We start from the raw sequence: 26,358 nt of genomic DNA, 5'->3' as shown, positions 1-26,358 counted from the left end.
GTCTCTGTGTGAGAGTGCAAGTGTGCAAATGTCTCCAAGAAAAACAGTGGGTGTGTGGGTGGGGATTGGACACTGGCAGAGCTGTCTCTAGGGAGACTGGCATCTGTTTGAAGACGACATGCTGTGTTAGCAGTGTTTGCTCAGGCGATGCAGCCAATCGTAGAGGTGTTTCTGACCTGCAGGGTAATACGTCTCAGTATTACACAAACACGTGGCGCCTTGCAGTTTGTCTATAACATCTGCTGGGTGATTTACATGCGTCTTCTTTGCATTGGCGGCGTGCCTCTGACTCGCTGCTGATGTACTGCTTCAGCGAGAGCAGTATTCAAAGTCGGCTCGACTGATATTAAAACTGTTTAGTAGATATTCTCAGTTTGACTTTACCGCATTTAAAGAAATAAATGCAAATCGGCTGGTGTCGGGGACTGGACTGCATTGCTCGTCTCTCGGCACAAAACAAATATTAGCTGCTGTGTATCGAGGGGAGTCCTTCCTCTCGTCCACCCGTCTGTCTGAGACGATCCAAAACCCTGAGGCAGAAGCTGAAAAAGGAACCGGTGACACTTCCAGGACTGTTCAACCTTGGACTGCTGTCTGGGACAAAATGCTGTGTCAGCCTAATAAAACTGCTTTTTCTGTATAAAGTCTAACTGGTGCATGTGCAGACGTGCTCCTCACTTGTGACATTTTGTTCTTTGTAGAGTGATACGAGGAAATTCATGCAAACTACCGGTCCCCAAACTAGCTGCAGAGGTAATGTTCTCTCCTGCCACCTGGTTTTCAGCACAAACTATATGGAGTTTGGGCAGGTTGTTTACTAGTTTTGTCTTGTAACCTCAGTGATGACCTTACCTAACTACTGGGAGGAAGGTAAATAAACATCTTTCCTAAAATGTTGAACATTTTCTTTAGTTTTCACCCTATTGGATGCATTGGGCATCCTCTGATGGTGCGTCTGGAAGAAGACAAACGTCACCCTCATATCACCAAAATCCGCCTGTACCACACACTGGTATTGCTCATTCTTCTCTATGGATCTGAGACATCCTCAAGCACGACCTCAACAAGCTCGAGCTCTTCCAAATGCGCTGTTTCCATCAGATTCTCCAACCCCCCTTTGTGACCGTCCCAGCAACAGCGCGATACGTAGTATGGATGGAAGACCTGATCCAGAAGTGACGACCGCAATGGTTTGGCCACGTCTGCCGTGTGAGCAACCATCACCCGCCATATCGCCTTCTGCTGCAGCAGTGCCCCGCCCACTGGAGAATCAAGCATGATGCGTCCAAGAAGGCTTGGATCCAGCAAACTGAAGACGATCTTAAACAACGACGTCTGACCGAGCAAGAAAGGTAAAGGCCAGAGATCACAAGGCCTGGTAGTGCATCGCTGACCAAGATGGAAACCCTTCGTGTTGGCTTCGTGGACGACCTCCCCTGCTGACCGAAAGCTAGGGAGAAAAGGAGAAAAGAAAGAAAAGATATCGGACATAGTTCCCCATCTCGTCCAAATGCATTTATATGACTAACGCTAATGACGCTGAGATGGACAGTCAAACGTGTCCATTTATTCTCATTTTCTTGCTCTTAAAGTGAAATGAATTATGCAGTAAAATCAGGTTGAAAGGTACATTAGCCATTCATCTATGGATCACTACTTCAGTTATGCTTTTAGGAACAATATGAATGGGAGTAAGTCAAGGTTGCAGTTTGGCAGAAGAGTGTGAAAACAGAAAGGGAGCCTCGATAGCTGTGGTAATCTGAGGCGGGAAAGCAGATAGCCCTTATAACTAAAACATAGTGGTTCTGTCATAATGAAATAATATTACCTGCTCCAATTACACGCAGCCTCTGGAGCAGAAGGCAATGGCACACTTTGGCTCTTTTTGATTTCAGAGAGAGAAAACCCTGTTTTTGCAGCCCAGTTTAGAAAATGAGTTTTTCATGAACTCACTTGGTTGATTTGTGCATTTTCTATTTCTGTTTTGTTGCCAAACGGCCAACGAGTCGGCTGGGAATACAGCATGTCATAGGAGATACCGTTTTATCTGGTCCTGCCTGCTGGCTGCAGATTGCAACAGACGAATAATTTTCTCATTCTGATGAATGTGGTTGCGTGCGGGAAAACCTTTCTTCCTACATGCGCGAGATGAGTTTTTATTGGATCAGATCTTGTGAAACTCGCGCTCAGGTTGTGCTGTGTTTGCTGTTGCTAAGTGAAACATCATAATTGAGGTGCATGGTTGACCTTTAGCTGACTCGTAACTTGTCAGCTGGACCCTTCACCTTGGCCTCAGACCGCCTTAGATCTCACGGGGGACGCACCATTTAAACCATTAGAGTGTAATTTGAGAGAAAGAGGCAGGGTGGGTGCGAGGCGGTCGGTGATTCTTCTTTCGTCTTTTTCTCATATTTCAGTCGGGTTGTTCGGTGGAGGCAGCTGAGGTCATGGTCACTTGACGGTTTAAGTGAAGACACTTTTCATTGTGGGTAAAGGGAAGCAGAGCTAAAATAAGGGGGCGGGCGTTGGCCACGGAAAGCAGAGATTGAGGGGGGACTTTGGGGATGTAGAGGCGCATAACCTGCTCGAGGCAAAGAAACATGGAGCAGATAAGGGGGGGGGGGGGGGGGGGGAGAGGTGTGTCTGTTCAGTGAACTGAGAGCGGCACAAAAAAATCCACGAAGTCAATTAAAACTTTACAGAGCCCAGGAGTGGGCCCGGGGGGTGAAGAAATAGGGCCATGTTTTAAAAGTGCTATCATGTAGCCACAAATACAAAACATTCCTGCATTTGAATAATTCATGCACACATTTTGATTAATTTATGCTCATCAGATACGTGTAAATACAGAGAACCAGCACAGCAGACTAGCCTTTCACCCAGGAGTCGGGATTTGAGCTACGGGGAAATCATGTCCTAAAAAGACATGCACTCCCCTCGATCACATGGGTTTACACCGACAATGACTCGTTTTTATCATGCAAATTAACAATACTCTAAATAAACAGCACTGCTCTCTCTCTCATGTTGTGCTGAAAGGCTCACAGCAGCCTCTGATTCTCACTCATTTTCTTTTTCTTAACATTCACGCAGTGCTAAATTTGTAAACTGAAGGTAAAATTATCCAAAGTCTGGGAATAATTGATCAAAACAAGAAAACCAATTATGTCTTTTGTACAGGCGGCACTGTTTTGTGCACTCGGTGTAGTAAAAATGATCATTCTGTGTCTTCACGGCCACTTCCAGACACCTTAAAAACCGCAGTTAAAAATATAAAAAAAGTTTACACGGTTGGGAATGGCTAACGTTTTCGATACTTCCCAGCAGCCTTTTTTTTCCCCCTTTATTTTGACTCGACTTTGGCTTGCTTCCTATCACATTTCCTTTGCAACATTTTTCTTGGGGCTTTTGCAGAAAGGGAGTCTGGAGCTAGAAGTAGAAATGCAGCAAACACTGCAGGAAAAAGCATGTGTGAAGGAGGAAGGATACGAGAGCAGGCTGGTGTGGTTAGGAAAAGGAATTCAAGTCGGTGCTGAAAAACCGTGTGCACATTCTCAAAGCATCTCACAATCTAATTTAATAATAATGTATTTTAGCTTGTTAAAATAATCCCGAACTTGAGGTTTGCATTATAAAAAAGAGTTTTATAGGCAGAAGGAAAACCAGTAAATCCTATAATTTGTTTGCGGGAAGCCAAAGTACACCATTAGAATTGCCTTAAATTAGATAAATAGATGCATCTGTTGGTTTAACAGACATCAGAGACCAATTAATAGAGTGGAGTGCTGGAGTTTATTCAGTTTCTGCGTGTGAGTGCATGCATTTCTTTTTGTTTACAGTATTGATTTAAAGGCCCTGCGGTCCACACAATCAAGACTTTAAGCTCGCCATAGATTTCTTTATGTAAATCTACACACAAACACACACAGAACCAGAATCCTGTCCCTCCTTGGATTCTTTACCTCTACAGCAAAGAGAAGCAGTGGCTGTTTTGTATCCGAAACACGATGTCGTGTCAGTTTTCTTCGCCTGCAGCCCGCCGTGAACCCGAGCCAGCGTCTCACCACCCATTTATCAATCGGCATTAGGCTGTGTGAAGTAAGCAGACAGGTCAATCCACCTCCAGATGGATCCATATTAGTGACAGTCACTCCATCCATCTAAGCCCAAACTACCCGACCTGTGCCAAGAGTTTACCCGCTTGAGTTTGGGAACTCTCAGCGGGGTTTGAACCGCTTTTCCGAAACGTTCAGAAATTAATAGTTCGCAGAGGAAGTTTGGCATAGAGGTGCATGCAAGGATGAATAAATATATAAGCCTTTAATACTTTATTTCCGCTCAGATCAATCACATTTTCACTCACTATCGTCAGCCCATCTCTCCCTGACGATCGCTGTCTGTCTGTCTCTATCCGTTTTCCCCGAGCCCATAAAAGTTGGAGCACTTTAATAAGAAGATGAAAAGGGGGAGAGGAAGCCTGTGATGTGATGGAGATGAGAGAGATGATGAAATCGAGATAGATCTACGTGGATGAGAGCCACAGGTGACGGGTGTCATCCTGTCCTCCCTCTCGCCCAAAATCTTTGCCCCCTCCCTTTTTGCTTTTCGTGACTCGCACTCCGTCTCTCGTTCTGGCCGTTTTTCCTCCCCACATTCGCCTTCTCTCTCCCTGCTGCTGTCTCTGTTTTCCCTGTCTTACTCCCCGCGTATATAGGCAGTGCATGGCGTTGAGCAGGGCTCGGATAATTAGCAGTATTTTATTAAATATGAATGAGAGCTGGTTCTGTGGGAGCCAGTGAGTGGGCCTCTCGCAGAGACTCATCAATTAAACAACAGAGTTTCCCTGCCTTTTGATTAAAGATAAAGAGGAAATAGGATGATCAATAGAGACCTGGTAAAGAGTGGCAGCACAGACGAACCAAATGCAAGGAAGGACGGAAAGAAAAGGAGAGAGAGGAGGAAGCACAAACACACAACAGGTCCTCCAGCTTTGAGGCTCTTCTGACATTCAGAAGTGACTCGATGGGTTGAGAATGTGGCAAAGTGTGTGTGTGTAACACTGGTGAACGCATCAGCGAGCGAACATTTCACGTGACATCGGCGGCATGGTGGGAAAGCCTTGCATCAATCATTACTCGGCCCACACAGACCAGAGCTTGGACGAAGGCCAAGGTGCCAGCGCGCCTCGGTGCCAGCCCCGCTGTCTGTTCTCGCCCCGCTTTTTTCTCGGCCTTCCTTTTCCCTCGCCGCCCTCGCTTGACTCTGCTTTCTCTCCTTTGTTCTCTCCTTCCTTGTACGCTTCTCTCCTCTTTCCCTTCTGTTGCTCCTCATCTTTTCTCACCTCCTGCCTCCCACTCTTCTGACACCGCCTCTCGCTGCGGTCAGTTGTTCAACAAGCTTCCCCTCCGTCAGCAGGGCAGGGCCCCGTGTCATATTTTTGTCTTCCCTGGTAGATTTAAAGTATTTTTTGAATGGGATTATAAAGCAGTAAGCTGTAGGTGCATGGCACGAATCACTTTTGAACCTGGATCCTGTGGTTTTGGGTGATTTTGCACATTCACCAGCACATCTAAAACTACGTTCACCGTCTGTGGACATATGGGCCTCTCACTCTGCCTCCCACATGTTCGCCTTCTCAGCAGCCTTGAAGTTCAGGCCAAAAGATGTCCTGTTAATTGACGCCATGTCTGATTGCACGTTGACACCGCTCACAGGAGGCGTTGTCAGGCTCTCGTCCAATAAGTCGTTGCAAAAGTGGGTGTAGAGTGCCGCCATGATCATCACAAACACGCTAAGATGAAAAACTCTCGCAGCCCTTCTCTCCAGGTGAAGCATGAAAGGGAATTAGCTTTCCAGTCCAATTACTTTTACTCGCTTTTGAAAATGACCTCCAATCACCTGTCAGTGGAGGCTCTAAGGATGCGTCAAACCAGGATGCCAGTAGTTTTGCTTTCAGACGACTGTTTGGAGTTGTATAAATGAGCTCAAAATGTTATTATTCTGAGCTGCCTCTGATCTGAAATCTAAAAACTATGAATGACACCTGCTGAAAATAGACAAAGCCCTTTCAAATATTCCTATTTTTCTGCTCTAATTAATGCATTCCTTGCCTTATTTTCTCTCTAATGTGTCCTTCAGACTGTGTTAATATACTTTTATGCATTCGACTTGTTTTTACTGGCTAATGTAAGACTGCAGTTTTAAAATCAGCAGGAAAGATTTGTATAGAGCAGCTCTACTGAAATCACTTCTATTTGATTTAAATCTTTCTGTGCCCCCGTCCACCCGTCAGTGTCACCTGCTTCCTTTTTAAGGCGTTTGCATTGATTAGAATCAAAGAGAGTCAAAAAGCGGGTATAAAAATGTGTACCTCGCTTGCAACCATCATCTTGTTTCTTCTTTCCCCTTCTTTGATCACTTTAAACAGCATCTGGTGTTTTGGGACTAACCAGCTCCACCACCTACTTACAGGAAAACCAGCTAATAGAAAATGCATCCGAACATCTGGTCCCCTACGCTTTCATTAGCATCTGCATATTAACACCACTGAAAGCTAAGAGCAGACACTTTGCAGTATCACAGGGACACATATTTTGTTGCATTTTAAGGTTCCAAGTGCATCCTCTGCCCTTGTTGTCTCCCCTCAGAGCAGCAGCTTCTTTCTTTTGGCATGCTCTTCTGCAGCTACTTGCCAGCTTACATAGCATTACCCTCATTGCTCAAACGCTCTTCAAAGCAGTTCACTCATCATAGCTCGAGGATGAAGGAGGCAGCTTCTTTGGCCTCGCTGAGGAGCTGAAGCTCAGCCCGACATTCAGGCAGCCACTGCCGCAAAGAGCAACTTCAGCCAGAGCCTAACTTCCTGCTTTACTTGTGATTGGTTATGGATTTTGGCCCTCAGTGTTTTGCTGTCTTCACAGGCGTGCAGCCTTCGCTCACCTCGCTGAACTCTGCTGCTTTTTTCGACAGCAAAACACAAATCTAAAAATCAAAGCATTCTGACTCTCGGCGCTTTTTTGAGCCTTAAGGAAAAAAAAAGAAAGCCGTGTTTGTTCTCACATCCTCTAACATAAGTTTTAATGTATAACAAGAGCTCCCAACTTTTTTGTGTGGGAAGCTTGCTATCATTAGCAGCTACGATACTTTATGAGTGGATGCATTCACAGAGAAAATTTCCCCGAGGCCGAAATCAGCACTGGCCAGACTGTGCTTTGTAGAAAAGAAGAAAACTCAACTAAAGCCAAATCCACAAGGGTTTAACTCGTCTTTGTTTTTATTTTCCTCTGTTTTGTAGCTTAACGGATATTTAAATGTAGTTTTTTCTCATTTTTTTTATGACATTGCTATTCTAACTGAAGCTCTGGTAATAAAATAAATCACACTAATGTGCGCTGATGAGAAAAGGAAGCGCCACTAAAAGTAAAAATCTAAACACTGCACCGTTTAGCTTAGATCAGTGGTCCCAGTTCAGAAACTGAATGGTCACAAACGGCATCAATAAGCTGTAGTAATAAAAGTTATAGAATATAACTAATATAAGAATATATGTAGAAATATATTATTTCACTTTATGATATTATCCATCTATCCATTCTCCTCTGCTTCTACTTATCCGGATCTTGGGGGGATAATTTACTAATTTTAAACAGTATTGATCATAAATGGTATAAAAGTGACATCACTCATTGGTTTCTTCTGTTTCAAAGCATCATTTATGTCGCCGCCATCTTTTCTGCCAAAAACTAGATGTAAACAGGAGGGTCAGGTCTTTCTTTTTATCCCACAGAGAATCCTCCAGTTCGAAACGTGGTTTCATTGAACAGACACTGTTTTTTAAAATCTGTATGACTCAAAAGTAGTGGCTGAGTCCAGGCGCCACATGAACCACGTGATGCTAGATTGGCTGCCATTTTGGACATGTGACCATCATGGTGGTGGTGTAGGATTTAAAAAAAAAAAAAAAAGCCACTCGAGCCTAAACATCGATCCACCATTGGCTGCTTTTACTTTAAAGGTGAACCTTACCTATATCCAGGTTGCGTTGTACTTCTACTGCACCTCGGCTAGTAGTTACTGAGTATTCAGTCAGTTTTTTAAAACTTCAATTATCGCCACCTGGTGGTCCTCAGATAAAACTGAAATATAGAAACAGAAATATCCTTTATTTTCTCTCGTTGGGGAAATTCAGGGTTACAGGTTCTCAGGAACTTCATTACATCCATTTTTTACACTGTGTGTGGCAGGCACACACTGCCTCCCCTCGCTGGCAGCTGAAGTAGTTGAACAAGTCAATAAAACTCCCATTTTTACAACGCTGAGGAATAAAAAAAACTTTTCGTACAGTAGCACTGGCACAGGCCTGGGTTCGAATCAAGGCTGTTTACTGTGTGTCTTTCTCCACCAGCCTAAAAAAAACCCCCTCAAAACATTAATGTTGAAGCTAGGGAGCATACGTTAGGATTCGTGCACGTGTAATACTAATAGCATTAATTTAACAGGGTAACACAATTATTTGCAAGTAAAAGGTGTTGTTGTCCCTGTAAAGCCCAGGTTAAAGCTGAGAAAAGTTTGCTAGCTGCCAGACAGGAAGAGAGGCATCAACACCAGAGGCACAGCACTGCCACAGACAGCTTACAAATAGTGCAATCTTACCATTTGTTTTGTTTGTGGCGCTTTAAGTTGTTTATTAAAAAATGCCTTTTTCATTTTTTCAGACCCTGGCTGAAAATGGCATTAAGTAGGATATTTTCCTGTCCATCAGTATGACAACCATATTTTATATTTTTCACTGAGATGAGCGCTCACCTGCTAGCGGTCCAAGCTGCAACGCAAACATGAACGGTTCGATGACTACTGGCAGTCAATCGTACAAATACATATTTTGAAGAAATCTAATGATTTCTTAATGACCTGGAAAATCCTGGTAGGTTAGTTATGAAGTATGCTGCACCGACTGTATCTTCCTGAGTGTAAACTGATGATGAGTGTTTCTCGATACAATCTGACTGCTCAGCTTTCTTGTGTTATGCACGTAAAAGGTAACTGTTGATCTTAAATTGGCCACAGGTGTGGATGTGAACATGTGGGGGTGTCGCACTGTGTGTTAGTGCTGCAACGGACTGAAAACCTGCTCATACTTTACTCATTTCTAACTTTTTATTCGGGGAGATGCTGGTGATTAGCCCAGCAGCTGCAGAGTCTTGCAGAGCATCCATGTTTGTGGTAAATCACGCACATGCATGCAGTCCAACATCCACGCACGTTGTGATTCCCATGTTTACTGAGACTCTGCAGGACTGAGTGCCTTGTTGCCATAGCGCCTGCTGCCATTGAGGGACACGGTGAACTGTGGAAGCGGGGAGCGAGTGCGTGACATAAAGAGGAGGAAATAGTGACGCGGGGAAAGAAACAAGTGAGAACGGCGAGGGGTGGATGATGCGGTTAACGAGCAACCGTATGAATGTTTGGTTATTCAGACCTCCGTTGTTGCTTCCTTCACGCCTTTTTCCCTCCCCGCCTGCACTTTCTTCATCTTGCTGACAGATTTCCCACAGTATGACTCATTCTGATTAGCACCAAGAAGCCCCTTAAAAAGCTCTCAGACTCTAAAATATAGACTAACACACTGGCCTCTTCTTTGCGGTCTGCAAGATAAGAAATGCTAAGAGAAAAGAGAAATAGACCGGCCATTACAGCCATAGGATGATAAAGCCCATGGTCTCATTTAGGAGTGCACGAATTGATGAACTGTGTCTGTCCTTTAGCGGTGGTGCTTAAATTTCATTTAATGCCACTGCAACAGCTAATCGCTTGTGTCTTTTCTCTCTGTTTGGCAATTATGTGTCTACGTGTGCGTGTTTTAAGCGAAAGGAGCTCCTCGTGTGGGAGAAGAGAGTGTTGCAAGTGTTATCCAGCCACCACTTGGGATGAGTAAAAATGGAGCCTCGGGTTGTGATGGCTGTCCTTATCTTGTCATGAGCCAAACTGTTTCAGCAAGAGAGCACGGCATTACGACACTGCTGGCAAGGCTGCCTCTCTGCTATCTTTCCATTTGTCTCCCACCATTCCAATCCAATCCTCTATTTTCGTTTTTATCTCCCCGTGTCATCTCACCCCGGCTCTAAAATTCATTTATGCGCTCCTTCAATCTTGAATGCCGAGCTTACATCTCTTCTGTCTCTTTATTTTTCTCCCCCATCGGCCTAATCACTGTTTCTCTTTCTCCAGAAAAGGATTGCAGGACAGCTGTTTGTGGCGTTTACACACCTTGGCTAGCTTTTACTTGTAATTCATATTTTTACTAATGAAGCATCATCATGACGAGCCTAAATTAATGTGAATGATGTGGCTCATGTACAGTGTTGGCAAGTTACTTTGAAAAAGTAATTGATTACAGTTACTAGTTACTGCTTCAAAAAAAGTAACTGAGTTAGTAACTGAGTTACAAGATTCTAAAAGTAATTAATTACTTGAAAAGTAACTACTGCGTTACTTTAAAAAAAATGTTTTAACCCTCCAGAGTATAATTGGCCATTTTTAACTACTTTTGATGTTTCCTCTACATTTCACCTTTAAAAACGATTTACTTTGCCTTGTTTGGTATCATTCTTTTCAGCACAACCTCACGTGTCTGAATTTACAGTCATGTTTTCATTTTGACATACTGTATTAACACAACGGATCTAAAATCAGACAAAAAACATAAAATCTGAGTAGAAAAAGTTATGTTTGTTACTGTAATAACCACAAACATGTTTATTGAATCATATTTCATAACTTTAAATGCAAAAATAAATTGTCAATTTTAAAATCATATGCACAAGTTTTGCAAACAACAAAGTTATTTGCAGCCATTTACCTTTTACCCCCTTTTTTTAATAACCATTTCAAACTATTTACAGAACAATCAGGTGTTCTGGTTCTGGATTCAATAAGATGACACACAAATTATTTGTGCCACTACAAATATTAATTTCTGTCCATTATAAAGGAGAACATCACAGCCTGATACCTGCAGGTCTGACAGCAGGTGTATCCCTCTCCTGTTTTCTACCTGGAGACAGCAGTCGCCTCATTGTTCTAACACACAACACAAAACTATCCACAACACTACACACTAACTACACAAGACAACACATTAACTACACACTACAAACACGCTAAATGTCACAAATCTCTCACATCTCAGAACTCGCTCTCTCTCTTTTTCTGCTGTCTTTCTCTCTCTCTCCTAAAACTTGCCCCTCTTCCTAAACAACCAAATGTCAGGTTGCCATATCATTTTTGATTGGTCGACATGGTGCATTTTCCACCAAGACGAAAGGTGGAGGGGGTCATAAGCACAGACTGCATGCAAGCCTTATCTTTAGAAGTTAAACGTGGTGAAACTAGTGAGGAAAAAACGCCACGTATATATTGTTTATCATGACTCTGGTTATCACCTTGTTGCTTTGTCATCTTGAAGTGGTCATGTGATTAGCTTACCACGACTACTTTATTCTTCCTCAGCCAAACAACAGCACTCATGCGATTGTTTTGCCCCCTTAGCTCCAGGTGTTGTGCCAAAAAGTGATCGTCGGGCAGACAGTGATTACCGTCCGTGGGAGCGCGCAGCTGCTTAAAGCTGTAGCGTCCAGATTACAGCTAATTCCGTGCAACTGATATAAATGCGGTAAGCTGAACACAGCTGCAGCCGTCTGTTTGTTGAAAAATAGTAACGCAACCGCACCGCATTTTCTTGTTAGTAACAGTAACGGAGTTGTAACAATAGAAATAGTAATTAGTTAGATTACTTGTTACTGATAAAAGTAACACCGTTAATAACGCCGTTACTTGTAATCGTTTGTATCGTTTGTGGTGGATTTTAAGGGTGTACTGCAGCTGTCTTTCTTTTTCCTTCAGACACCAAAAACGCTTCCCGTACAGCAGCCAATAGTATGTTTGAATAGTTAAATGGACTGGCACTCATAAAGCGCTTAGTGCTTTCTACTACGAGTCTCATTCACCCATTCGTACTGCAGTTTTTTTTTCATTCCTAAGTGCTTTTTATCGAATATTCACACAGCACATGACCCACGCTTCAGGCCTCCCCATTCATCCATCCATCCATGGTTGGGAATTTGAAATACCAACAATATATTGATATTTCAAGGAAATTAGGAAGAAATATTTCTGATAATATACAAAAAAAATCCTATCAGTTCTTAAATACTAAAAAAAAAAATCCATTCAATTTGTTAATTATTCAGAGGGCATCAAATCACAACAAGTCACCTCAATGTGGTTTATATTGTAATGTAAAGCCTCAACAAACATACAGAGAAGCAGACGACCACCTATCAGCAAGCACTTGGTAACAGTGGGAAGGAAAACTCCATTGCAACAGGAAGAAAGCTCCAGCAGAACCAGCTGTGACTGGTTGGGGTTTTTAGGTAATTTCCATCAAAGGCTGAGATGTTGCTCTAGCTGGGTAGAGTGCCTGTGCTTATTTCAGCGTTGTGCCACTGATATCATGGTATGACACTGTTATATGATGTATAAAATGTATGTCATTGTATAAAAACGCACCTCACATAAAGTCATGAGTAGTAAAAAGTGTTGTAGATTAAGTGTTTGGGGCAGTCTCTTTGGCACTGAGTTTCTGGTTTACGGTGATTCTTCATATATGTGCCGACCTCATTGTGTGAAACTGTGGCCATATTTAAAGGGGTTGGCACTGACTGTAAATGTGGCAACGTTTGTTTTGCAAAACTTTGATCCAAGATGAGCAAATATTTCGAATAGAGTAGTCAGAAATATCATCTGCACATTATTAATAGGAAAGAAACTGAATTTCTATGTAGCGTGCAGAGTCTAAGCCGTAGCTCCAAAGGCGAGGAAGGTCTTTATCAAACTATAATGCCAGTGTTGGCATTAAATAATAACAGCCTCCTTCTCTGAGGCTGTATTTCTTTGTTGATGGGAAAGCCAAGCCTGACGTTCATGAGGCGATATCGAACAGTGCTGTTTTTCACACAAAGAACAGTGAGCAAGGGAGAGACAGAGAGAAAGCTGGTGCCCAGCAAAGTGGCCTCTGGGCTTCTATGCAGCAACGAAACCCCAGAGATCTGTCAATAACAGGCAGGTTGTTGTTGGCTGTTGTTGTTGGATCAATCCAGGCCCCGAGCATTGCTTCACTTCTAATTGCCATGTGCACTGACAATACAGCACATGCTCTTTACTTTCATGTGTGCCAAAGTCTTCGTGGTGCTTCTCAGTGTTTTCTAGACCGTGGTCTGACTGCTTTATGGTTTTGCTGTCACTTTTTTTTAGGTTTAATTTAAAAAATTTGAGTCGAGTCGAGCTGTGTTTTGCTTTTATTTCGGTACGCACGGCTGGCCGCATAAAGAGAGATGGCAAAACATCAAGAGACGTGCAGCAGCACGCTTAAAAAATCAACCGCCGCTACCTGCTGTTAATTGATTAGCTGAAAACGAACCCATACATTATTCAATTTTGCATAATTTACAGTTCATATAGAGCTTTTTACATCAGGCGTTTCAACATCATGCGCCTCGCTGCATCACGTGACTCACTTCCCACAGGGAGGTTTGTTTTTGCCCAGTGTGAGATGCTGTCTGAGTGGGAGTGGAAGCTGCTTAAATGGACTGGGTGCTCTTTCCCCAGTAATAAACTGACAAGAATACCTCTTACTGTATTTGTGTCATTGAGAAGCACACAGTAAGGAGTTTAGATCCTTTACCAGTTGAGCCTACGTGCAGACCAACGCTGACGCTATCTGTGACAGTCCAGAGAGCAGAGCGGCCCGAGGCCGTGCTCTGTTTTAGAGGCGTTTGCAGCTTTAAGTAGATCCACCTACACCCGTCACATTTACATTTTCTCATGGCTGTTCAGAGCCGCTCTCAACAGTGCTGTAAACTTTAGCAGAAGTAGAACAAGTGGGTCTTAAAGAGATGTGGCTCATGCAGGTGCTTTATATGTGAACCATGTGAATGATCTTTTTGTTCGTACAGATTGTTAGAATTAGTTTTTTATTTCATTTAACCAGGATAGAAACTCATTAAAGATCTTCTTTATAAGTCAGATAGTAAAACACACACACAAACACACGCACACACACACACACACACACACACACACACACACACACACGCACACACACAGACAGCTCTTTGAAAGAAATGCTTTTTTGTTTGTTTTCTTCAGGTTTGGACACATTTGTACAATGGTTATGCGTGCATTTGACCGTAGCACGCTTGTGTGAGTCCAATCACTGCACACACTGCACTATAAGGTAGTTTATGTTTGTGGATCATATCATACACATTTGTAACATTTTTGAGGCAAATTTCTCTTCATACAGAAACAACCAAAATGTGCAAACTTCCGTGTGCATAAAGAATGAGTACATTAGTAAAAGCTGATGGCGTGCAGGTGGAACGGCTCTTTAGTGTTCGTTGATCCTGCAGCTGAGTCCAGGCGAAAGAGCTGCAAATCTGAATGCTTTTTCCAAACTCAGTGCGGTCTGTCACTCAGCAGAATACAAATTCTCCCGAATCCAGTCCGGGCGAGTTACGTCAGCACCTCGCTGTTTGTCCTCTCCTCAGTTGTTTTCAAATGGCAGCCTCTGTCAACAGCTGCAGCAGGGGGCTCGTCTCCTGTCCGTGCGTTATATACCCCGGTGCTCGAAAGCCCCCAGAAACACCAATCAATGAATGAACCACTTACTGTGGTATTCAGAGAACAAAGTAATGTCTAGTAGTCTGCTGGAATGGAAGGAGCACAAAGTCCAGGGCTTTAATGGGGCGAGGAGCGCGAGGGCTGATGGAGCCGTGTGTTAGATTCTTGTTTTTGTTATGTGGCTTTTTAAAAGCCCAGATGAGCTGCCTCATTCCTCTCCACTGACTTCATGACAGGTAACACAGAGACAATCGCTTCCCCGTACAGCCTTCCAGTTCACGTATCCTTGAGAATGTTCTGTACTCCAGCCTGCACAGTGAGTGCCGTGAATGTCCTGCAGAACTCACCTGAGCTGTAAGGTGCGAGCTCACCCATGTATTTCCCTGCACATGTTTTTACTGAATTAAGTTGGTGTGCGAGGCGAGGTGGCTTTTACTTCCAAAGGAAACGGCTTTCATCGCTCGTATTTGCCGTGGAAGGTGGCAGATTGCAAATGAAACATCGTCAAACACGCACACCAGCGAGGAGGCGATTGAGCCCATTTTATGCAAATATGAGTGGATGTTGCTGGGTGAGTGAGCAGAGAAAAGCCCCGCTGGGATGTTATCTGTGAAGTGTGTCATGTGAATGCCTTTACTTTTAAGAATGGAGGCCAAGCCCGTGAGCCTTGTGGGGTAACATAAAGAAAAGAGGCCGTCAGCCAGAACACATCATCTTTGACCGCCTGATTCAGGTCGAGCGAACTACATCTCTTTAATTTGCGTCTCTGCGCTATTGTTTAATAAGGCTAAAGGCCCTCTTTTGTGCATCCGCTTTTCACATGTGACACCGTTGAATGATCTGGTCGCTAAATTGACTGCACTTAGCGCTCTTCTTCTCTTCTAATTTCCTCTCTTCTGCCCCCACTTTGCTCCAATCCCTTGTCATCTGTCTCACCATTGTTATCAGCGTCTGCACTCATGAGCTGACCACCTCCTTTCACTCCCCTGCCTCGTGACTTTAAGTTGAGAAGTGTCTCTGCGCGCACAAAGCTGCTGTATGCCTCTCCACACAACCCTCTGCTCTTGCCATCTTCCCTTCCTCTTTCTTTCTGCCCTTCAGCTTTCAAAGCTCATTCTATAAAAACCCGTCCTGTGAAACTCATCCAGCATCCCACAGCTACTCACCCGCATCCAGTCACCGGAACCAAATCTACTTCAGCACAAACACACGCCAAACCATCAGAGCACGGAGGTGGCAGAGACCTGAGGTTGACGGGGGAGGGAGGGAGGGAAAAAGAAGAGGGCAATAAGATGTCAGGCGGGTGGGTAAAAGTGAGCTATCTTCACCCGGCCTCTTCTAAATAAGCCATCCATTCTTTAGTATTTTAAATCCCATCAGTCTAACCCCGTGGGGTGGGAGGGTGCATTAAAATGTAGGAGCGAAAAGACAGACATGATTTGTTGTGATGGGACGAGAGCTCGAGCGAGAACAGGAGGAGAAGTAGAGGAATGTGAGATAAATACAATGAGGTGCAGGTTTGATTCGAGCAAAGACAGATTGGAGAGAATAGATGCAGATAGAGGCGGAGACGGAAACACGGGGAGTAAGAACAAGAGAGATAGACGTATACGGCTGAGCTGGCAGCCTCCTCCGCCGATTAACATGCTCCTCAGACATGGTGAGGGGGATCAAACTTGCACAAAGCCAGGCCTTGGAGTTATGCCTGCAATGCAATGAAAATGCATGTGTGTGTGCGCGTGTGTTTATTTCGGTTTGTTTGTTTTGAGTTTGGAGCTGCTCCTCGACACACACAGAGCAGTGTGTCTTTGTTCACAGCTGCCTTGTGTGCACAGTCGTCAGCTGGAGACGACTGTTGATTGACATCACGGTGTGTGTGTGTGTGTGAGGTGTGACATTCAAAGCAACAGGGAAGGCCAGAGCAGAAAGTGGAACCCAGAGTTACTGTAGTGCATGAACTCACACTGGAATTTCTGGCTGATCGGTGGAGGGAGAGGACAAAGGAGGTGAGGAGAGGCGGTCAGAAGGAGGAGGAAGGAGATGCGTGTGTGAGGCCAATCCTGGAGAACGAGTGTATGCTGATTTTGCGCACAGGGACATGCGTGTGTGCCAGTGTCAATGTGAAATCAAAAGCTGAGGACTTGCAGGTACACTTCTTTTTTATATCTTTACTGGTGCCAGGCCTGATCTGTCAGCCGTCTGCTGAGAGAAGATACTCTGCAGTGCGTCCCTGTCTCTTAGAAGCTGTTTATGATGGGGGCGTTCACAGCGGCGCCTTTGACGAGATGATTTCCTGCAACATTTGCAAAAGAAAGAAAAAAAAAATCTGGACACAGCTGAGGGAGAACATTATTCTCGGATGTTATAGCGTGTGGCTTGTATAGCTGCTCTGCTCGCTGAATTATTTCATCATTAACTCTAGCATTCACCCTTGAAAGCAAACAGTGCAGGCTTCATGCACAGGACAAGGACGTATGCTAGAGAGGTCTAAGATTCTTGTGATTTGTCGTTCTTCACAGACCACCGTGTTTCTCGTCTTTGTCCTTTCTCACACGGTTTGTCATCCAATGCGTGCGATTAGTTGTCGCGTTACTCTGTACATCACGACTGTGCAAACCAAAGTTTAAAGTTACAGGGGATCTTGAGATGTCTGTCCTCGTGTATCTGTAAGACACCACTTTCAGCGTTTGTTGTTTCTGTGACTTCAGGAATTCACCGCTTGCAGCAGCATCGTTTATGAAAAGCATGCTTTCAAATAAGTGTTACTGTGCAAAAAAGTGAGGATTGTCCTCCATTTAAAGTGTCCTGCTTTGTTCCTGCCGTGTGGCCCTACTCGCCCCCTGACAGTCGCTTGCTGCCATTACAATAAATCCAGCTCTCCTGATTCAAAAGCAGAAGGGCCGAGCAGTCTCCAGATGGGAGCATGCTGCCCTGTCGAGTTACTTTTGTGTGTTTGTGCCGGATAATACACGTCCTTTGGTTCTTTTTTTCCAGAATAATCACATCAAGCCGGGTCCTGTCAGGCTGCAGAACCTCTTATTGCCATTAGCGAGGTTTCTGTATTTTGTCCTAACCATGTTGGAGATTATCACCACTTATGTTTTTTCTTTACTGACTTTATGGAGCCACGAGTCCTGATGGATGCAGTTACTTTTAGACTCCCACTGGTCTGAGAGTGTGTTTTCTTTTCATTTTTACTGCAGTATAAGCTGGGTTTCTCCTACATGGATGTTTGAGTTTGATTTATGGTCTTGGCCCCTGATCTCTGCCCTGCTAATGATGGCTCTAAACTGGTGGGAAGCCAAAAGGTCAGGGCTATCCCTGCAGTTGTGATGTGACACCACGTTTCTCCGTGTTTTATGCGTCGCTGTTTCGATGACCATCATGGCGAGAGGTGCTCAGACGCCAAGGTGTGCTGAGCACGGAGAAGTAACACGCTGGATGGAAAATAGAAGAATAAAAGCATTATCTCTGCAGATTTCGTTGGAGAGTCCTCCTGAAACGCAAACCTATAATTAACCCGCAGACGTCGGCAGCCAGCCAGCGCTGCAAATTCTTTGTTCTGCTCCTTCTAGATTGTGACTTTCTCCTGATGTCGTCACAGCTGTAATTTTGAGGACTGTGAAGGTTAATGACAGCAACACAACTCTGGGGAGAGCTCAGAAAAACTCAAAGATATCCATTCATCAACAATAAGCTATTACAAGTATTACATTTGTGCGCCGTCATGCGGTCTTTCATCGAGCTCCTTCTCACCCGTTAATAGGAGCACATCCACGCGTAAGAGGAAAGAGTCAAAGATTATCTTATTCCAGCTCCAACCTTTAAATCCTTTGAAATTATACATCTATTAGACACACAAAGGAGATACTGTACTAACCACGGGAGCAGTCAGGTAGCAGAGACAGAGGAGACATTCTCATGATTCGAGTCTGATAAAAGAGGAGCGTTAAAGAAACGTTTTGTCCTTCTGCTCATGCTGCACATATTTCTCACCACATAAATCTTTGCCGTTTTGTCAGCGCATGGGAAAATCAGTGTTCTGTGGAAAAAGGTCACTCTTCATTTTTCATTGACTCTGTACACCGCCTCCCTTTCTCTCTTCTTTAACCACTTTGACTCTCTCCCTCTCTTCCTTTAAAAGTGTGTGATTTTTGTCTTTCTTACGGCTCTGGGATTTCATGCTGATGCAAATTTCTAGTAAACAGACCGCGGGTCACTCAAGTCCCAAGAAGAAGTTGTGTGTGTTTCAGTGCAGAGGAGGGAACTCCGACATAATGTTTACATTAGCCCTGGAAGAGAGAGAGAGGGGGCAAGACAGTGGCCGGGCTCGGAGGAGGCACAATGCCCAAAGGAGGTGTGTTTTGTTGTGTGCATGTCATCTAAAGTGTGCGGCGTACGTGCTGTATGTCAGCGTGGTAGAGAGGGAATCGCTGTCTTGAGCGAGCACAGCAGATTTAAGGTGCATTTCCCAAAAGCGCAAGAACATAATGTACGAGGTTTTATTCCGGCAGAGACTCGGAGAACACCCAGACGCGGTTTAAACACAACACAGTTTAAAGAGAAAAACAACCACGGGGAAAACAAATGTTTCCAATCTGTTATTTACACTGTTGATGTTGGAGCCCGTTGAATATTCAGTAAAATAAAATAAAAAAACAGATCAAAACACAACTGCTTTTGATTTAAGTCTTGTAAAAAATGAGCTTGCACCCGATTGGCTGAATGCTACTGTGTTGAAAAAGTCCAATATTAATCATGTCTGTAATTAATCAGAAGCCCAATGAGGGAAATAAGAGCTCCGGGAGCAGGTGTGATGCTTTTACATTTCTGTTTTCTTATCAGGAATCATCCGCTGCAGGAATTTTGCAGCCATAATCATGAACAATAGAGCAGGAGTTTATCATCCCACCATCCTTAAACATTTGGTGCCTAAAGGATAATTCTGACGTCCACTTATTGATTTCATGCTGTTTTAGTTATCTGACCTTAGCTGTACTACCCTTAAATAGTTTTTTCATGATCTTTCCTTTAGCATTAATCAGGTATGCCCACATCTGTCAAACACAACATATGAATGCATACACTTAAATGAAACAGAGAAGAAGAACTGAAGGCACTGCAGGGTCCTGGCAGAAAAGTGCAGAGGAAGAAAATGAAAAGCAAAAACCAAAATTACAGGGTACGCGAGCAGATAGGAAAGCAGAAGGACTGACATTTAAATAAAGGAAGGGCTGGAATTAAAATACACAGGAAACTTATTAGGGAACAACATGCAGGTGAAATTAATCAAAGAGGCCAGACAATCACAAAGGCAGGAATAAGACGAAACACAAGAAAGTGAACAGGAAGTAACCATAAAAGAGGAACAAGCAAGCGAATAAAGAGACAAAGAGTCATAATCACATTTGGGAAATGTAATGAGTAAGAAACACGGGGGAATGTCTCTTACAAAACCCTGCAACAGGAAGAAAAACAGGGCCACAAAAGCCAACATTTTGAGGCTTTGCCATAAAACATAAGGTTGCAATCAACAACAACACTCAGATTTATGACCTTTGTGTGTTTCTAGAGAAGTTTCCTGTCACGTTTTAAGCTTGGCCCTAATAACGAACAAGCGTTTTGTCTTTGATTTGCAGGAAGTTGTTCGTCTAGTTAATTATGTCTTCAATACACTGAATCACTGACTTTAAAAGGTTGGGGTCTCAGGGGTACACAGATTAATATAACACTCTGATAATCCATCAGCATGTTTATGGTACGTTAGCACATGTTTTTCCAGTATGTTACTTAGATGTGCACGTTAAGAGATAAAGAAAGATGTCATCGCTTGAGATGAGTTGAAAACCAGAAAAGTGCAGAGCCATAAGTTCTTCCCACTAGTCTGCTTTTGGCTCAGGGTGAAGATAAATCTGGCGACGCTCATCCTCTCTTTGTCTCTCTCATTCCGCACATTCTTTGGCTTTGCCGTCTGTATTTCCGGTGTGACTCCTCGTCTCCGTTTTAATGCCTCGCTTGTTTCTCTTTTACCTCTGGTTCCCTTCATCGCTCTCTGCGGTGCCTTATTTTTGTCATCTTCTTTGTCCTGCCTTGTCCTCTCTGTTGTCCAGCCTCATTTTTTTTTATAGCAGTTCGTTTCCATCTTTGCCTTAAACCCTCCCTCCCAAGCCTCCTTTCTCACGTCTTATTTTTCATTCCCTTACTTCCACACAACCCCGCTGCTTATTGAATCCTGACTGAAGGAGATCCAAGCAGCATCGGGCTATCACCTGTCATTGATTGTGCACACTCCATAAAGCAGCCTCTCCTCTTTCACTAATATGACAATTAGGCCGGCCCCTGGGAAATCTATGAGATATATTTAAGTAGAACATTCACAAAATCCTCTGCTGCATGCTTTATATCCCTTTCCATGTAGCAGCAGCCTCATGTACAAAACCCTGAAGGTCAACCTGGTGTAGCTCGCCCTGAGGCGAAGGAGTACTTCTTGGAACATTAATCCCTCTTTCAAAGTCTCTTTCCATTCGTGTGTCTCCTCTAACACAAGTTACTTCACTGTTAAAGCCTTCAGGTTTTTGTTGTCTCCACTGAGTTACATCTGCAGATCTTTATTCACAATGAAAACAAGCTTCTGGCACTGGTAACGCTAGTGTTAGCTTTAGCGCTAACGCAAGGGCAGCCGCTTGCAAATAGAAAAAGTTGTTCACAAGCAGAGCAGAAGAAAGTGAGCGTTTATATGGAGTAGTGTTCCTGTCCACCTTCAAGTACATCCACTATTCACCCCTTGCTTTTGTTCTCCACTAACTCCTTACAGTAAGTAAATATCTGGCTTTTCAGCTGCCTGCTGGTATTTGGTGCTAAGCGGCGAGTGTATAAAGTCTCCAGTTGATGGAAGCAATGAAACTTAAATACCAGCTAGGTTATACTTTGTGGGTCAGTTACTGAGCGTTTGCCGTACATCACCTGTCAAAGTAATCACATGAGCTATTGCTATTATAGGAAAAATACACGCATTACCTGCAAACACCACATTTTTGTCGAAAAGAAAAATTTGCCTCATAAAATGGTAATAATAGGATTTGAGTCGAAATAGATCGCATTTGTGTTCCTTCTTCCTCTGCAGGCTTTTCAACGCGACCAGTGTGAAAAAGGATTATATTATAGACTACTGCTTGAGTACTGTTTGATACCCCTGCATAATACTCAAAACCCTCCCTGTTAAATATTTCAATCATAAACACCCAAACCACCACCGCTGTGTTCCCATTAATACCGCTCCATTTCATTAACATTTTTGCTATATCTAGGACACGCATAATCTCGGGTTTCTTTCAACTCTTCATCCAAATTTTTAGCGCGAGTACCTCACAGCTGAGCGATAGAAGCACAATGAGAACATGCACATCATCAAGACTGGGGTTAAGGCAGCACGGGAGAGAAGCGAGAGCATAACGAGATGGTAAAGGGAAGAAGAAAAGTTGGATTGAGGAGAGGAGGAAGCGAGAGCCATGGCAACGGTAATAAGTGACAAAAGCATTTCAGAGCATATTAGCGTCTTCATTTGATGAGGAGGTGTTCTATTTGCATGCAAAGTACCCAGACCCCTGCAGCAGAGGGTCAGTATCTATCTATAACCAGCATCCAACTCGACACCCCCCGTCTGAGTGTTTCCTCTTCTCTTTCAAGTCTGTGTTCTTGAGTCCTTATCAGATCGACATTAGTCTTCATTAGAGCTTTGCTTAAGACTGTAGATATCATTGATTGGCTGGTGATTTGTTATATAAGTCGGCCACAGAGGAAATCATTCTGGGTCGGCGTTGATGAGCTCCGGGGAGATACCTAAACACTACACCCACCACCCCCTCCCCACCTTTTTGACAGCTTGAAAATGACCTGCCTAAAAACCCAATCGAATCGGTCTGAGACGGCGTCTGAGTCGCACAGACCAACGACTCTGTGGAAACTCGGCTGTGCTGCTGAGTTGAGAGGACTCGGACTTACTGTAAGCTTGACCAGCTAATGTTTGCATTTTTCCTCCACAGTTGTCATTTGCTATCTGTGTTAACTACTTGGCACCCAAGATGGGCTTTTGGGATTGTTCCCACAATCCAGCTCAGTCCCCGTATTTATTTATGTGTCACAACATTGGAACAGTACCCCTGCGGTGCAAGAGCTGACAATTTTCCACTGACAGTGTAGTTTTTTTTTTTTTTTAAATCCAGGGAGTCCACACGATGTGCCAACTGCAATATGACTTCAGTGACATCTACTGCCATTTTAATTTTAAACACGGAGTGCTATAGCACCCTGGGGTTGAATGTTTCGGATTAGTGTCTCCTACAAATGGCAAAATGTATATGTGACTTGTAGTATGCTTGGTTCAATGATAATGGCATAGCACTGTGCAGCTTGTATCATGGAGCGATGCTGCTGAATGGACTGGCTGTTGCCATTTGTCATAATTACGGAGATGCTTTGGCTCAGAACCATTTGCATGTACACACACACACACACACACTTGGTTTAATACTGGTGTACCTACTTATTCTGCTGTCCAATGAAATTGTATAGCCTTGGGTGTCTAATTATACTAATCGAATGCATACCGCCTGGCATTTATTCATACATTATTAATAGCAGAAACAATAGAATCTCTGATTGGATATACTGGCTTCCTGACTTCTCATCTTCTCCCTGTTTCTTACTCTTTCCCACTTATCTCCCACTCCATCTCTCTCTCTTTCTCACTACCCCATGACCTCCTTTCTTCTCCCTCTGACTCTTTTCCCCTTCGTCTCCCGTAATTTGCTTGTGGGTGTTGAGTAATTAGCATTCCTTTCACTTTTATTCTGATGTCAGTGCGGGGAATTTGAGAAATGTCCCATAAAGATTATATGTCCTGATAAGGTTATGTCTGAGACTCCATTAAAGAGATGAGCTGCACAATGGCTGCTTGTATCCTTCGGGAAAAAGAGGGCGTGTGTAGGAGAGAGACTGATGGTGATTACAGACTGAGGCTCTTTCATTAACACAAACATTACAGTGAACTAACTGCTGGTTAGTTTTACCAAAACCTCCACAACCTCATGTACTGTGCTGTCCACTGAAATGCTGATGATGTTTAGGTTACCACATAGGTACTCGCATGATTGTAGACCAACTTTTAGCAGCAGTAAGTTGCAGCAATGGTTTTCTGTGTGAACTTATCTCTCGTATTGTTGTGGAGGACATCTGGGAGATGCTTCTTCACAGCATTGCTTCAGCTCGTTGAGGTTTGCAGCATTCGTTTATGCGCAGGTCCCTGAAGGTCCACCACCAGCGATTCTTTTTCAGCCATTGCGTTTGAGGTTTGCTGCTGTGTGCTTGGATCTTTGTCCTGTTGATGACCCAGTTTAGTCCAAGCTTCAGCCTCACATTTAACTCTAGAACTCCAGATATACAGAGGAGATCATTCACTTGAGTTTCATTTATATGGATCAGACCATCCCTCCACCACCGTGCTAACAGTCAGTATGAGGTGTTTGGTTTTCTCCAAATGTGCTGCTGTGCATCATGGACAAACAGGTCCACTCTCCACTCAAAGGATATCGTTCCAGAAGTCTTGTGTTTTGTACAACTCTAAGCCGTGCTGTCGTGCTTATTTTAGAGCAGCAACAAGTGTGGCTTATTTGGAAGGGTTACCAGAGAAACACTCTGCTCTCTAACACAGGGGTGGGGGAACTCCAGGCCTCGAGGCCCGGTGTCCTGCAGGTTTTAGATGTGTCCTTGATCCAACACAGCTTATTTAAATGGCTTAATTACCTCCTCAACATGTCTTGAAGTTCTCCAGAGGCCTGGTAATGAACTAGTCATTTGCTTCACGGGTGATGTGACCCAGGGTGATGTCTAAAAGGATGATCTGATATCGTCGTGTTGGTGTTGTTCCCACATCATCATAATAAATGTTGTTCCAGGTTCAACATTGCAAGTGACCAATCACATTGTTGTGACGTCATACTTTTGCGACTTCGGAAAAAAATGCCGTAAAAAAAACCCTACTTAACTTGCGAGAAACCGCCTCTGTCCGCTGATCCAGCAATTTGAATTCTTTGCATTTCAGGATACTGTTCTTTAATAAACGGTAAACATTATACATATTGTCCTTGCAAAATTGGAATTTCATAAATGAATGAATCCCTTGGCTTGCAAAAGTATTACGTCACAACAATGTGATTGGTCACTTGCAATGTTGAACCTGGAACAACATTTATTATGATGATGTGGGAACAACACCAACACGACGATATCAGATCATCCTTTTAGACATCACCCTGGGTCAACCAATCAAATGACTAGTTCATTACCAGGCCTCTGGAGAACTTCAAGACATGTTGAGGAGGTAATTTAGCCATTTAAATAAGCTGTGTTGGATCAAGAACACATCTAAAACCTGCAGGACACCGGGCCTTGAGGCCTGGAGTTCCCCCACCCCTGTGTTAGAGAGCAGAGTGTTTCTCTGGTAACCCTTCCAAATAAGCCACACTTGTTCAGTCTGTTTCTAATTGTACTGATGATGAATGTTAAGTTTAACAGGCTGACTGAGGCCTGTGCAGTCTCAGATTGAGTTCTTGTTTCTGAGTATTGCACAGATGTCTCCTTCTAGGAAGACTGCGTTAACACATACAGACCAACAAACTGCAGACACTGCTTTTATAGAGGTGCTCACACTTAATCAAGTGAATTTGATTAGCAGGGCTTTCTGTATCACATGACTACAGGTTTTTGGAAATGTAGTATTTTCTTTATTTGTTGGTGTTAGTGTATGCATCACATTTGTCATGATTGTGGTTTGAGGAGGTTTGTTTGGCACTGGCAGAGGGGAAGAGGTGATGCTCACGGTCACCTGAACTGAGGCGTGATGACTTTGCTTTTTTAACAGGGAATGATGCACTCAAGTTACTCTAGTAAAAGTCAGCTATAAAAACATGGAGGTGGAAATGAGCATCACCGATGCCCTTTGATGGATACAACAGCAGATATAACAACACTGTACAGTCAGCATTACACCATGCGCAGCTGTGACCACAGGCAAATGTTAAAGCATTTTGCATAAAGAAATCCAGATTCAAATGTCAGGTGTTGTTAGATGTTGCAATTGTGCATGACTGTAAAAGAAAATGCTTTGTGTTTGCAGCGGTGGGGGTGGAGGGGACTGCCTCCCCGCGAGATTTTCAAAGCAAATGACGGCATGAGATAAGTGTGGAGCTGTGGGACTTTGTAAATTGCAGTGTTTCTGTGGAATTCCTTTGAAAACACAATTTATTGCAAGGCAGGGAATTTACTATAATTACAGATGAGTTAGATCTTAAGACTATAACAACTTTATAAAGTTCTGTCTGGCAGCTCAGTCTCACAAACAGAGATGGGCGGGGGGGTAGCCAGCTTGTCATACCTTTTGAGGTTTGCGGTTTAAGTCGATATCAATTCTGAGTGCTTTCCTCCTTCGAGGCTAAGTGCTGGAGCCATCGTTTTGCAGATGGATTGTGTAGGCTAACTTCATTTGGGTATCATTTGTATTTCCACATGAATTACGTTCTAGACCTACAAGTCTTGGTGTTGCCCGGTGAAAAATGATTTGCGTCACTGGAAAGCATTTCATTTAAGTAAACCACCACTTCTCTTCCTCTCTGTCTCTCATAC

General features: G+C 43.6%; 1 protein-coding gene across 2 annotated transcripts in view; it reads left to right on the top strand.

Moving 5' to 3' along the window:
- The window catches only part of sema6bb (sema domain, transmembrane domain (TM), and cytoplasmic domain, (semaphorin) 6Bb), a 144,389-nt gene that overhangs the window by 30,874 nt on the left and 87,157 nt on the right, over positions 1-26,358 (top strand). The window lies entirely within an intron of this gene.

This window comes from Neolamprologus multifasciatus, chromosome 23 (assembly GCF_963576455.1).
Source record: "Neolamprologus multifasciatus chromosome 23, fNeoMul1.2, whole genome shotgun sequence".
NCBI classification, from domain to species: Eukaryota; Metazoa; Chordata; class Actinopteri; order Cichliformes; family Cichlidae; genus Neolamprologus; species Neolamprologus multifasciatus.
This window is presented reverse-complemented; position numbering and strand designations above follow the sequence as displayed.